The sequence below is a fragment of the Contarinia nasturtii genome, unplaced genomic scaffold, assembly GCF_009176525.2.
Source record: "Contarinia nasturtii isolate CC-2019 unplaced genomic scaffold, AAFC_CNas_1.1 Cnas_scaffold_533, whole genome shotgun sequence".
NCBI lineage: Eukaryota > Metazoa > Arthropoda > Insecta > Diptera > Cecidomyiidae > Contarinia > Contarinia nasturtii.
Window position 1 is genome coordinate 2,469,076 of NW_022197885.1, and position 14,993 is coordinate 2,484,068.

Here is a 14,993-nt window from a genome sequence, read left to right on the forward strand (position 1 = left end):
GAGAGAGGTAAATCTAATGCCATGATGAAATTAAAAGCATTTTATTCAGCGTGCTTAACGAATTGCATTATTAGATGTGCACAATTTTCCATAGTATATGTTCGTTTTCCGCCTGTTTTTCCGTGATCTTATCTATGTTTTATTGTATTTGAAGCACACACTTCATACATATTTAATTGGTAATGCTTGTTTATGCATTATGTGCTTGATCTTTACGGTTTTGTTCAGTCAACACAAAATGACAAAATCACATTTTATTTTGAAATATGCGATCGTGTTAAGCGATTTTTGAATGACGCAAAAGCATAAATCAATCATGTCACTTTATTCAACTCTCTGTGCGTTCAAGTTGTTTCAATGCAATTTGGCATGACTGTAATTTTTAATTGTGCACGATGCAATTCGGTTTTTCACCAATATCGATAATTTATGTTGATTTCAATTCACCTTTTATTGTACGCTTTCTCACTCTTTGCCTCCTTCTTTTTCTCACGTGTTCTTCATATGTTCAATTCTCGTTGTGTTTTATGCCAGATAGAGCGTATACAATCATCTGCAGAATAAAATTGAAATCAACGCAATAGGCGTATAGTTATACACTTCCTGTTTATCTAATTTCAGTCAGTAGTGCTCTCTATCGCATAACAGTAACCGCATCATGATTTGAGAGAGCTTGTTTTTCAACATCATTATCTTCGACTGATGGCATGCACATAACTCTCTCTCTCGCACTGGTGTGTGGCTTTACTTTAGTTCGTTTTCACTATTTCTCGCACACTGCATTTCTAAATTTAATTTTGTGAGTGAGATCGTCTCGTGTCAGTCTCTCTAATAGCATATCGTTGCCATTTTCAAATTGAACAATGCAGTAGCATCTCCTATGTACACAATTATGCAATGGATATTATTGGAAAATTTGGCGTCGTTATTCTCATTAGAATATTTTCGACGATCACGATAACTTTCGTAAAAGCGTTTATTTATTGTTGTAAAATTGTTAGGTGTCGTATATATGCACGGTTTGCCGCCACATTTATTTTGCTGACAGCCCGTTTCGAATGATTTCTTTTTCCCTTTACCCCCGTTCCTTTTGCTTCGTTATTATGTTGATTTCTATGCTTTGATGGTTTGTTGCGATTATTGTTGTTTTTTTCGTAACTAAATTACGCTCTAACAATACTTTCGGTCGGTATCGCATAACAAAATCCAATTGAGGCAAAAAGAGAGAGAGAAAAACAATCTGACCATGTACACGGTGAAAATGAAATGCAACTTTGCATGCAATGTACGGCATTGACTCGATGAAAATGTACGACCTAACAGAAAAAGAGATACGAAATGTAAAGCGAATCATCAAAAGTGTTTGAAAGAAATGGAAAAGTTGCGCGCTGAATGTTGCAATATAATATAATACTATGCAAAAATCGTTTGCACAAATACTTTGGCGAAAAATGTGAGTATACCATATATTTGTGTGGGTGAATTGTTTGCTTGCACTTTTTTGCTTTTGTTAGATAAAAGTTCAACACGTAATACAAATGTGCAATATGCATATATCGTTGAAATGGGAAATCCCAAAACATTCTTCATTCAATTGATTTTTTTCTTTGAAAACTCACGTCATTTCTCTCTCTCTCACACACACACACCACATTTCGTTTCTGCTCTCCTTTTTTCTAACAATCCTGCGAAAGTTTGATTTTAGCTTTAGTTTTTGACTACTTTGGGAAATTATTACTATCAAATGTCGGTTGATAAGTTGAAGGAAATAATGTTTGAAATTTAGGTTATCAAACAACATTGTAGAACGTTTTTTAAAACTGGTGGCTTCATTTAAAAAAAAAAAGAGAAAAAGTTTCGTCCCTTCGTTATCGCTGAGTTGGATCGAAAGTGTATGTGATTCAATTTGAAATTCATAACTAAATGAGATTTATGTGTTCGAGGATTGTATTATAGAAAATAAGCTTTAAAAGTGCTTAATGAAAATTGAGCCGGAGGCATTTATAATCCAAGATGTTTGCATACAATATCGTTGTCATGGCATATCAAGTGCATCTAAAGTGGTAGAAAATTGTTTTTTGTTTATTCTGCAAATAAAATATGTTTCCCTCGTTCTATCCCCTCAACACATACAGCGACTCTATCTTAAAATGTATATATCTACTCCATGCGGAGATAGTACATAAAAAAAGAAGTACCGTAGCGTTGGAAGTAAGAGTGTTTGATAATAAATAGAAAACTTGTTAATTATTTATAGAAAATCTCTTTTGAAAATGCAAGTATTTATTTTTCGCATAAATTATAAAACATAAAATGATTTCTATATATGATGGCATTTTAAGTCGTACACTGCACTGCTCTTACAGTGTACATAAATCGATCTAATGTCCATTGCAATAATTTCATTTTTGTTCAGTTTGACGATTCACAATAGATAGATATATTTTTTTTAAAAATACTATATGCAGTGTTCTATCAATGTCTAATGATACACAAGTATTTTTTTTAGCAGCAACTAAGACGTCCACGAAAATCAAAACCAAATACATTGCATTGCACATATATTGAGAACATGTTATTGATATTAAAAACACGCAGCTTTTTATTTCTTTAATTCAATTTGTTTTGAATGCGAACGTAACAATAACAACTGCAACGTAATGTGTGATATATGTGTATCATTAGTTTGGTCGTTTGTTAAGAATCTGATTGTATGCGCGTATACTTCGTTCATCATAATTACGTGCATATAATATTGGCTTTAGCACACACATTTACACACACAATGTATGTTCCTTGGTTGGTTTTTTTTATCATACCAAGGTACATAACATTCAAGTATATATATAAAATGTGAATTGCGAGTGAGTTGGGAAGCGCAGGCGAACGCAGCAAAAAAGAAGTGAGCAGGCGAAGAGAATGTGCGAAGCGAACGTCAGTATTGTTGTATGAATGTGATAGTGTGTGCGGCAGTTGCTGTTGCTGCTACTGTGATATTCAAAAACACTATACGGCAATGACAGTGTATTTTCACGTTAGTAGGTCAAATGATTCCGGTCAATGGCCTCTTGGCTCTCGCTCGCACTCGTTCTTTGCGCTATGCTGTGTGTGCACCGTTTTTATCGGTTTCACTGAGTGCGCGCTATGACTATGACTGTGACTGTGGCATACACATGTATACATATTTCCACCTATACACGTATTATAGGATCGTTGCTGCTGCTGCTGCATACACACGGCATATCATTTCTATAGAGTTATGTGTACGGTTCATGTTGTGCGCTCCGTCAAACCAAATACACTCAATTTAGAGAAAGAGAACAAAACGAAAAGGTACTTTAAAGTGTATGATTTAAGAGAAGGAATAAATGAACGATGAATAGAAATAAAGAGAAAAAAATCAAAACATGTTATTTTCCTTTCTTTTGAGCGTTATATTTGCCTAAATGTGTTTACGTACAGCCTGCTCTGTCTGCCTGTAGATGTGTGTGTGTATGTCTGTTTTTTTATTTCTTTCTCTCTTTTGTTTTCTTTTCTAATTCGTTCAAAACTTACGAAATACGGCAAAAATTAATAATACCGCACACACGCAACTCAATTTGGCATTATCGCGTTTGGAATTTTGCATTTGTATGTGTGCTACGCGAACTCGGGACGCAATGAAATCAATTGGAAACGATTTAATTGTGATGCCACTATTTGCGGTTTTGACAGCATATTGTGGACTATTAAAATCCTCAATTTTATTGGAATATGTTGGATCGCCTCTGCAATAAATGCGACTATTGGTTACCGCATTCAATGTATTCATTGGGTGTTGAATGCACAGTTCAACAAACACCCAACCAATTTTAAAAATAGAAATAAAATTAACTTTCATGAGCTTTTTTAATTACATTGTATTGTAATTGAACATTGTTCACACCGCCGTTGCCATCGACAACATTACGACCCACTAATGAAATACACCATCTGCTTGATTTCTTGGAATTCATTGACAAATGGCACAGCGACACACCAAACAAAAAAAAAACACACACACACAATATAGTCACATTAGATCGACTATTTTAAAATCAGCAAAAAAATGTGAACGACACACTCGAAGAGATGAAGTATGGATTTTAATAAATTAGCTCAACGTGTCCATTGCCATTTCAACAGAAATGAACATTTTCGCTGAATCATTTCGTTTTTCAAACGCTCTCGAAATACCAAAATTAATTATGCAATGTCGTGCATTTCACAATTTACTTGCAGGGATTCAATGAGGAAGTGTATAACCATTTTTGAAAAATAAGCAACATTTGAGAATAGAAATTTGATAAACAAGCGCACAAGATCATTTTCAAAAATAGCACTTGAATGGGTCATGTTATTTTCATCAGTTACTTTTCGCTCCAAATATTTTATGGTCCTTAAGTCATTCTCTCATTCTCTCTCTTTCTTCCTTTTTGTATATGTGACACAAGTTGAACTTCTCAAATTTATCATTATTCTACATTTTTCTTTATTCGAATCGAAAACAGTGTTGTCACGGATGTTGTTATTTCAAATATTTTATCGAAATACGTCTTAATAATAATAATAAAAATCAGCCTGGGTGACAATCAAAACAACTCATTTTATCGTCACACACACAAACACATGTTCGCTGAAATAATTTCATTGCGTGTCATATGTTTTTTGTCATCGTCAATTTATATTATTATACGTGCGACTGATAAATAAAGAAAACGACTGATGAATCGCAAGTATATTTCAATAAATGAATAAAGTTAGAGCTCTAAGTCGAGTATATGATACCATTTTGACGAATGTTATCACTTTATCGATCGTCGTAGTTCATTTTTAATGCAACTTACATATACTTAAAAAAACACTGACTGATGTCGTAGCGCAAAAAAAAACTCTTTCATTTGTAGTTGAAAACTTTTACTTTTTACATTGTAATTGATGCATGAATGTTTATAGAAGTGTTAAATGATCGTGAAACGCTACAAATGTTTTTTTTTATGTTTGGTTTGTTTTACACAAACAAAAATACCATGCGCCTTTTTTTCAGTGTGTTTAAAATAAATTTGTTCATGGACACAATTTCAATATGTTTATTTAAATGATAAAATGTTTTTCAATTTTATACAAATATGAAAAATGTGTTTTTTTGATGACAATTTTTGCCCTGTTTCACGATTTTAATTGTGCCTTTGAACTTTAATGAATCGCGAACGTTATTAACCCATTTCATACAGAACATACACAAAGAATCAAATTGATTTATGCTCCAGTTACTACGATTGGCCATTCTTTCATTTGAAGAAGATCAACATTCTTAATTTTCAGTCAATTACAAATAAAAATGAACAAAAAACGAACTACTGCAACTTTCATTCGGGCGGTTGATTAAAGTTTTTACATTGTCAGCATAATTGACGTGACGCGCGTAAAGATGAATGTTTAACGTGAGCATGAGCAACATTTGTTTTATATTTCGAACAATTAAAGAAAAATGATGTTTTCCGCAATTTCCACGTGCATTTGTCAAAGTAAATTAGTTACAAAATAACGAGAAAACGAAAAAAGAGACAAGAAGCAAAAAATACGTAGAAAATTGAGGGTAGAAAAATGCCGCTAATTGCTAGCAGCATTGAATGGAATCGATTTATTTTAATTTCGTCTCCTCGGCACAAAAAGGTCTACCTCAAAAATTGTGGCTTTGATTTTTTTTCATATGTCCGTGCCTTGTAAAAGGATTGCCAATAAAAAGAGAGAGATATGAGGGGATAGGAAGAGGGAAAAATCGGTTGAAATTTCAGTGAACCATGTTTAAAGGCGTATGAAGTATGAAAAAGAAAATTGTGTCACATGTAGAGCAAAATACAAACATAAGTAGGTGAAGTCATACAGTCAACCAACATACTGTTGCAATGAATATCCTGAGCTTGAAGGGTTGGTGTGCATGTGTGATAGCTACCTAGGTATAGAGTGTATGCATGTAATCGAGGAGGATAGAGTGTGCGGTTGTACATTTGCATAAGTTCGTTTTGAATGAAGCGGAAATGAAAATATTTTCCAATTGTGGACATGATATGCAAGCTCTACAATAACAACGATGACGAAGACAACGACAATAGCAAGAGCAACCACTTTCGAATCGTACCGAGTAAGGAAAATTGTTATTGAACGAGCAAAAACAAATGCCAAAGACGAATGAAATGCAGAATAAGAATGACGATGATAGAAAACGTGCATGAAGTCAGTAGCAGCAGCAACGGCAGCAAGAACAGCGGCAGCAAATCGACACGCTAAATACTTAGTTAGTTATAGCAGCACGTTATCTCTAACTTTAGTTGCATTGTATGCATGTGTGTGTTTTCTGCTGTGTGCTGTACTGTGTAGTGCAGTTTTACATTCAGAATGCAGAAATTTTGTGTGCGCGCGACAACGACGAGAGAAGAGAGCGGGAGAAAGAGCGCCACATCAAATAGCATTAGCAATAGTTCAAGAGAAAATGTTGGCCTAAATGCTGTGCATATTACGTATTCGCCTCTGTGTCGTTTCGCTGCTATATACGAGCTATTGTGCACATAACCGAGCAAGAGCTCTCTGTGCATTGCTGACAAAATACACCAACAAAACATTAAATAAAATATGTGTGCTGTGTGCATCGAAGAAAATTTCTACAAACTCGCGCACAATGCAATTGCACACACAATACACAACTATTGACTGATAGCACTGAAAATATACACTGATGTACAGCGCGTACAGATTTTTATATAACATAGAGCACATTATATGCGATGCACTCTATTGCAATGGCATCGAAATAGAAAAGTGGAAAAAATATTTCCTTGGAAAATAGGGTTGAACGTACTCGATGTTGTCCGAGGTCATAGAATCATCAATATCATTGTGTGCGTTTAAATAAAAGCTTTTTGAAGAAAAAATACACGAAAAAAAAAGATGAACGACGATGTGCATACACATTTTGTATGGTTATATGTGTATACGGGTGTTTGACTGTGCATACGACGTTTTGTCGTTTGTGTGTCAGGCATCAGCAATTGCAACTTATGCACAAACCGCCATATCCGAGTTTAACCCGTAAACTCTATACATGCATATATTCTCAGCGCACAAAATGCATTGATTTTTATCTCTAACACAAAGAAAACAGAGCACACTAAAAACTATACAAGGGAAAAATGACAACACGATGAAAAGCACATGAAATATAAGTAAGATAATACACTACTCACACCATGACAACCACCCCTCGTAGCAAACGTTTCATTTCAACGTGACTAAATCAAACAATTCTGACGTTCAACATTCATATCAATAACAATAAAAAAAAATCCAACCGATCCAATCTAGATCAAATTCGGATTTAGATTCTAATGCATTTTTAATTCAATTGAAACTATGCACATATCCAAAAGAGAAAAATGGCACCAGTGTCGCATTTGATGCAATTCTGAAAATTATGTATATATTTAAAAAAAATCGGCTATTTTGAGCTTGAAAATTATCGAGCATTGCTTCTTTCATTTGCATGTATCCTCAATTTAATGGGAATGTCCTTTTGTTTTTGTAACCGAAAAAAAAGTTATAATTAAAAAGAAGAACGAAAAAAAACATGCATATAAATAAAATAACATGCATCGACTATTTTTAGTCGAAATTTTTCATTAGTACGCTCTTGAAATGTTGTATGCTTATGTTTTGAAAAGCAAAAACACGTGCAATATTTCGTTAATTGATAAACTTTTATTTTATTTTTATTTTAGTCCATTCGGCTAAACGAATATTCGGATCGTATGCGATTTGGATGAATGGATGATTGGATGAGCAAAGCGTTTGTGTAGACTATTCTCGATTTTTCTTCAATTCATAGTTTTCATGTGTAAATTAACAGTAACCGATGTGCTCATTCTTGCACAGTCAACTCATGAATGATCGTCATGCCTTTGGCGGAGAATTCATATGTCGTACGAAATTCGCAATTGGCTCAACACATACACTAACAATGATGTTCGAAAATAGGGGAAATGAGTGAAAACTCAAACATACCTAGAGTGGAAAAATGAGCATTTTTCACCAACATCCACTCAATTTCTGAGTCATTCCAGTACATATTTCGGTAGGATAGTCATGTTGCTTACTTAATCATTTGCTACCAAAAACGTGCCATTTTTCAAGATTGATTCATTTATTTTTCAGATTGATTTTTTTTTCTCGCAAAATGCGATATAATCAAAATAAAATCGAAATCAAACTCGAACAAAAAAACAATACCACAAAAATGAGTCAAACGATTCAAAAGCCGGCTACACTGTCAATAATGTTTGTGAGTAATTTTCCATATGCGAGTAATATTGTTGCGAAGAGAGCGAGAGCTGCGAATGAGTGGATACGAAGCGTGCGAGAGAATGAATAAATGGAGTTATTGTACTTATCGATGTATATAAAACGTTGGGTTCGTTGAGTATATAAAGGAGGCTAGTTTTATATACTCGTAACCATATGAGAGAATGTTTTGAAATGAAATTAAAGCGAAATTCTACTTCCGCATATTGATGTACGCATCATATCATCATCATTGTCGTGCAATATACAACGAATCGATTGTAGAATGTTTCACATTTTTGTGAAATATTATATTTAAACGAAATTGATTTATTGCGACTCTTGCCTTTGAATGATTCTATTTTTATTTAAAATAAAAAATGATTTAAATGCATGAGATGTCTCAAGTGAGATATAATTTTTCTTGTATTTTGCAATTCTTCGAATCGGTCTGAGGCGGCCAAAGACATGGCAACATAGTATCAACAATTGCAACAACCAGAATATCTAATATTGCATACAAGCACGCGTGCACACCACAACAACAACAACACCAAGAAAGCAAACCCGAATATGAATCGATTCGAGAGCAAAGACGAAGATAGTAAGGAGAAACAAAAGGATTTACAATAGACACACTGAAAGTTCAATCACACGCAATGCGTATTGCTGTACATTGAACTTGAGAACGAGCCTCGGCTCATCTGAATGTTTACACTGATTACTCTTATGTAGTATCTGACTTTAAAACATTGTGATGCGTGATGATGTGATGTGAGCAGAGAGAGAGAATGAGAATGAAAATGAACATTGTTTAGGCGTATACATTCTATAACTTATCTAATTATTATTATCAGAAATGATGAAGCAAACGAAATGGAAATGATGATGAAAATGAAAATGAATGAATGAAGATGAAATAAATGGCATGAAAACGATATGCTACTACAGTCATATGAAAGGAGCATTTTATCAATTCTAAAACATTCAGCTAAAAGGGTTACAAAGTGCAAATACTTTCATTAATTTGGAAAACTATGAGCATTGCAGTGTATTTGGTATGATTTCATTTATTTATGCATTTAATACCATACGTATTGGTCATTAATGTTTCCTTGCTCTCTCCCAATTCGGCACATTTATCTGTTTGACAAAAGAAGGAAGAGAAATGATTTTGGTTGTGAAATGAATGTTCGCGAATGATTTTCGATAAATGAAGAATTTCATGTGCCACAAAGAAAAACAAATAAATACTGATAACAAAACAAATGAAAGCAAATTGCAATCTGATTTTCGAAAATTGCCAGTGAATTGTGATCTCTCAATTAATAAATTTTGTGGTTTTTTTGTTGTTGTTGTTCTTTCATTTTATTTATTGTGCATTGTTGTTTTACGTGAATGGCCCGAATGCAAGGCAATGTGTTCTCGCTTTTAGTGTGCGTGCGGCACTGGTTTACTTCCATTCAGTTTGGATACGACAGTTTACGTATTGCTCCTGAAAACAGTGTTGGTGCATAAGTGCCATGGTATGTGTTAGGGTTGAGTTGAATAACCGTGCTCGACCCTTAGCATGAGTCATTAACCTTATGTGCTCCATTCATGAAGTGAAACATATTTTTCTCGATATTCTCGTTTTTTTGTATTCCGATTTCTTGTTCGTTCTTTCAAATTTGAAGGGAAAAAACTCTTCTATTTATATCTTATTTTTGATTGAATTTTGCCGTTTGATTCCATTAATATTGGAAATGTCAATGATTCATCCCAAATGATATTAATGATTTTGTGATTGCAGCCATAAAAGATCCACTTGATATGCTCAAATAGAATTTTCTGATACGAATCTCAAATGGTTTCTATGAATTCGGTGAATTGATTCTAATTACATGGAAATTATACACTGACAAAATTCTACATAATATGGTTTGGTGATGTGATTTTTTGCTTGGTTGTGTTGGAATTTCTATTGCTTTGACACTTTATTTATAAACAAAAAAATCTATAAACTACAAAATAAGAGAAAATGAATAGATTTTTTTTACCTTTTAAAAAAAGAAAAATTCCACTGGTCGAAAATCCCAAAGTGTGACAATATAATCCATATCATTGATAATATATTTTTTTGAATATGAATATATTTTTATTCAATCATTGTACTCTGTTTGTGATTGTTATTTTCTTTGTATCCTTATTTCTTCACACTTAATTCAATTCATACACTTCATCGTGTAAGATGACACTATAAAATGTCAATGTTTTGCACCGCACAATTTAGTCATATCACACTTCTATCGAGATATTCTCTATTTAGTTTTGTAATTTGAAACTCATACACTTTGGTTAAAATACCATAATTTGGCTTGAAATGTGAATCACTCTCGCATTGCGATCCGTACCATGTAAACAGGAAAAGTTATGATGAAATATCTACATATCATTAGAAAATAAAACGAAAATAAAAAAATATATCTAACGACAACGCCGGTTGATAATGAATTGTGAAACACTATTTTTTGGACATTTATTTGTTCTTTTTTTCCGTTTTCTTTTTCGATTTCTCATAATAATAGAGTAATGCGTGCATTAAAGACCGGAATTCTTTCAAAACTATTGCTGTTGGTGGCGTTTTTATTTTATTTTTTTTCTCTATTCTTGTGTATTTGAAATACACACCACACGTTGGCTTTCAAGTACGTTTGTATCGTTGATTTTTGGGCTCCCTTCTTGTCATGTCAATACATCAGAATCGGTATCCGAAGATGCACTGTGTAATAACAGCAAAACATTTGAAAGAACGGAGAAAAAAAAAAGTGCGCACAAAAGGTCAACAACACCCAAAAATTATATAAAAATCGATGAGTTTGTAGAAATGTAGCGTTCGTTTATGCGTGTGTATATGTGATCAGCAGAAGCAGCCACCACATAATATATGAAAATTGTACTATTCCGCGTAACACACACATTCAAAATATTAAACAAACACAAGCTCAAAAATCATACCAAATGAACGAACAGATCTCGTTCACATACACGCACACATACACTCTTTCGCTCTGTTCATTTCCTTTTCCCGCCCATGCATGTACATACATGTGCGTTCTTGCTCTAACCAATCGAAGTTATTTTAAACAACCGATGTCAAGAAGAGCGTATTTTCCTTTTGTTTCATTTCCATTCTCACTCTCATGCTCTGTGTCTATACAAATGTCTACACACATATGGATGTATGTACAAAATTGTAGAAGGCAATGCCCTTTGCTGTTCTGCTTCGTTATTTAACTCGACGTTTTCTAGGCCATTTCGTTGGCCGTGAAAAATTCACCATCCAATGTGAATTTCTCTTCTACTACATCATCATCATGTCGGCTGTGTGTTGTTGGCCGTTGTCGTTGTTCTTGTTGTTGTTACTATTATTGGTGGTGGTGGTGCTGCTGCTGCCGTCGTTGTAATCGACGGCGTACAATGCTCTCTCTCACTTCACTACCGAATTGCGGAACACACATCGAAATGCAATATGTAAATTTGTGATAAGGCGAAGCCAGCAAAGAACACCAAGAGACGTAATTGTGTGTATTGTGTTATTCGGTTGTTTTTTTCTTTTCTCGTTCAATTCGGATGGCGTTGACTCCCAAAATAGAAATCACGTTAAATAAAAAAAAGAAGTAGAAGAATAAGACACGAAGTGAATCGGTTATTTTGGTGGCAATCACCTTTATGTCGTAAGACGTCGTCAACAACAAGAACATCTTCACATTTTAATGATGAAATTTTTTTTTTAATTTCTCTCACATTTTTTTTTCTCGCGAAATTCTAATTTTATTCAATCGCCTTTCGCTTTCGACATTTCAGAAGATGCACAATAGACAACTATTTCTATAGTTATCTTGTGTCGCTGAGATTTTCAAATTTAAAGTGACATTGTCCTTGAATAAATTTATAGCATTTTCGTGAAATGTCGAAAAAAGCGCCATTCGAAATATACATATTCGAGAGACTGGGAAATGTAACCACTTTCTTTCGTTTTTGCTTCTCACTTGCCGTTCGCTATAGGCGAATGAACTTGCGTGAACCCACTCTCACACACTTGCGTACGTTCGAACAACAATAGCATTCCACTGTGTACTTCTTTCTCTCTTTCTCTAAACATTCACGCACTCACGACACACACGTACACACACACCGTGTAAAAAAGCCTCCAACCTCGACCGGACACTAGTTTGTGGTCAATTTTAATTTGGACCTTGCGTTCTCTAATAGAAACAAAAACAAAAATAAAAGCAACTATTCTATTTTCGAATGATGCAGACACAACGCATACTCAATTGTGACTTTAATTTAAAAAAAGAAGAAAAATCAAATAAAGTCTATGAGAGAAATGCACTGCAGTGACACCAAAATGGTTTTGGCCTTCTGAATTTAAATTTCTTTTTAAAATAAATAAACACTATATTTTTAAATGGCGAATGCGATTGTTTTGTCTTGGCTAGAATGACACAGGAACGCACAACGAACGCTACAGAACGTCATTATCATAAATTCATGCCAAACTATACGGTCGTAATACTGTCCACAAAATATAATAATAAAATGTCGTGGAATTATTTTGAGCAAACAAAATGATATGACTAATTTCTCTCTCTCTCTCTCTCTCTCTCTCTCTCTCTCTCTCTCTCTCTCTCGTCGAACCAAATCTCAAAATAAACGCGCACTCATTCACGCACACACCGCACACATCATACTCTTCTTTCTTTGAAGTTTGAAGAAATCAACATATATCAGAGTCGAGTTCATTTTGGCATTATCTACTCGCTTTTATCGTTAACTATTCAATTTTCTTTTATTTTATCTCGTCGCTACTAATTTCGGCTATTGTCAAGAGCACTTGGCAGTAAATTGGCAGTCCTAAACAATTGTGTTACCTATAGTCTTGTCAAGCAAATTTTTTTTTCATTCAATTTTGCCGAATCAAGTTCAACAGAAATAACTATGATTTGCACTTTAAAACTCTTCACATAATCGATTCGATTAACAATAAAAATGCACCAAATTTGTCCGTATTTATAATACGTTCATGTGTCAATTATTGCGAAAAGTATGCGAAAACCGTTATATGAAAGCACAACACGTATCAAACATAGTGAGCTGGTTTTGCAAAAATCAGCGAAAAATTACAAACAATTGATAATTTTCTAATACACTCGCGATTATAACGACCTTTCCGTTTGACGACAATGTCGATGATACAACTCGTTTAAATTAAGTGCGCTTTTGTTGGTATACAATACATACAAATCGACGTCACACAATCAGTCGAAAAAAAAAGAAATAATAAATTCCATTGAACACACGCAAGAAAGAAATTTGTTTTAAAACGAATTCATTTAACAAAGATACACTTTTAATTGAACTTACACTGTCAATCACACAATAAATTTCAACTTTTATTTATTTTATCATTGTAAATTCGTAAAATGTGTTTCTATTTTTAGATTGTGCATGTCTTTTTTTGTGTTTTGGACACTCCGGTAGAATTTTTTTTTGTTTTAATCGGTAGTTCTTGACGATTGCCTCGTCGATAAATCGAGACAAACCATTGTTTTGAATTCAACTAACGTTTGGTGTATGTTTAGCAACGGTAACAGCGGCAATGAAACGACTCACAATTCTTTTCTCAGTTTCTGTTGTATGACGATATATATATATGTGTGTGTGTATGTTGGATGTGGTTTTTTCTCTTGCTCTTTTCTCTCGTTCAAAAGTTTTCTGTTTTATTTTCCTCTCTGTACAACAAAAACAACAACAACAACAACAATTTTTCATATGATAACATGCGCGCATGAGAGAAAGATTGTCTTAAAACAAATCAAACGTATAGTAATAGCAACAACAATAACACCGAAAAAAAGACCGAATACCAAGCGTACACACTTCGACTAAATGCGCGCTCACTTTTCTCTCAATGTATGTTACTACACAATATAAAACAGTCCGTTTGTTTCGAGGTGAACGACCGAACTTTGTTATATACTTCAATGGTATGTGTACGTTAACTACCGCTTTGCAGCGATGATGTGACATCTGTACGTGGTATGTATGCGCGATTGAAAGAGAGAGAGAGCGCGAGAGAAATAGCTCAGCAAACTAACTCATTTCAGTACATGCGAGAGTGTCGAATGAGCAAGAACGAACGAGTAATTTGTGAAAAATACTCAAAACAGCTGCATTATGATTCTCCGCATGTTTGAACATTGATCGCATAAACTATATGCTTTGAATTGGGGTTAAAACCGTAAACAACCAATTTACTCAATGTCATAATTTGGCTCGAATCAAAAGATTATTCTCTTCTTGAGTGTTGTTCGAATGAGTTGAAATTATTGAGCAAATGTTTTCGAGTGAGAATTTGACGGCACGGCAGAGAATTGAGCAAGAAAAAAACCACACACAGAACTGCCGATATGGGTTTCATATCCAAAATTCACGTTTTGATATGGAGAATCCAAAAATTACTCATCATTCGACATATGTAAACCACGTTATATAGTCATTGTGCCAACGACTTCTCAGTCGTTACCATCGCTATGTAAAACAGTAAAGCGTTTTTTTTGTTGTAGGCCCAATGATGTATGGTCGCGTACCGAAAA

At 34.1% G+C, this 14,993-nt stretch overlaps 1 protein-coding gene across 2 annotated transcripts in view; it reads right to left on the reverse strand.

The window, feature by feature from the left end:
• Window positions 1-13,992, reverse strand: part of LOC116339409 (hormone receptor 4) — a 45,318-nt gene extending 31,326 nt beyond the window's left edge. Inside the window, exons 1-2 of one of the 2 annotated variants that reach the window (XM_031765264.1) lie at window positions 13,762-13,992; window positions 10,392-10,776 (exon numbers count right to left, since the gene is read on the reverse strand). The gene's annotated coding sequence lies outside the window, so the exon portion shown is untranslated. Of the gene's footprint in view, window positions 1-10,391; window positions 10,783-13,761 lie in introns of those variants that run through there. The other variant, XM_031765266.1, reaches the window with a different exon arrangement.
• Between the last annotated feature and the right edge of the window lie 1,001 nt (window positions 13,993-14,993).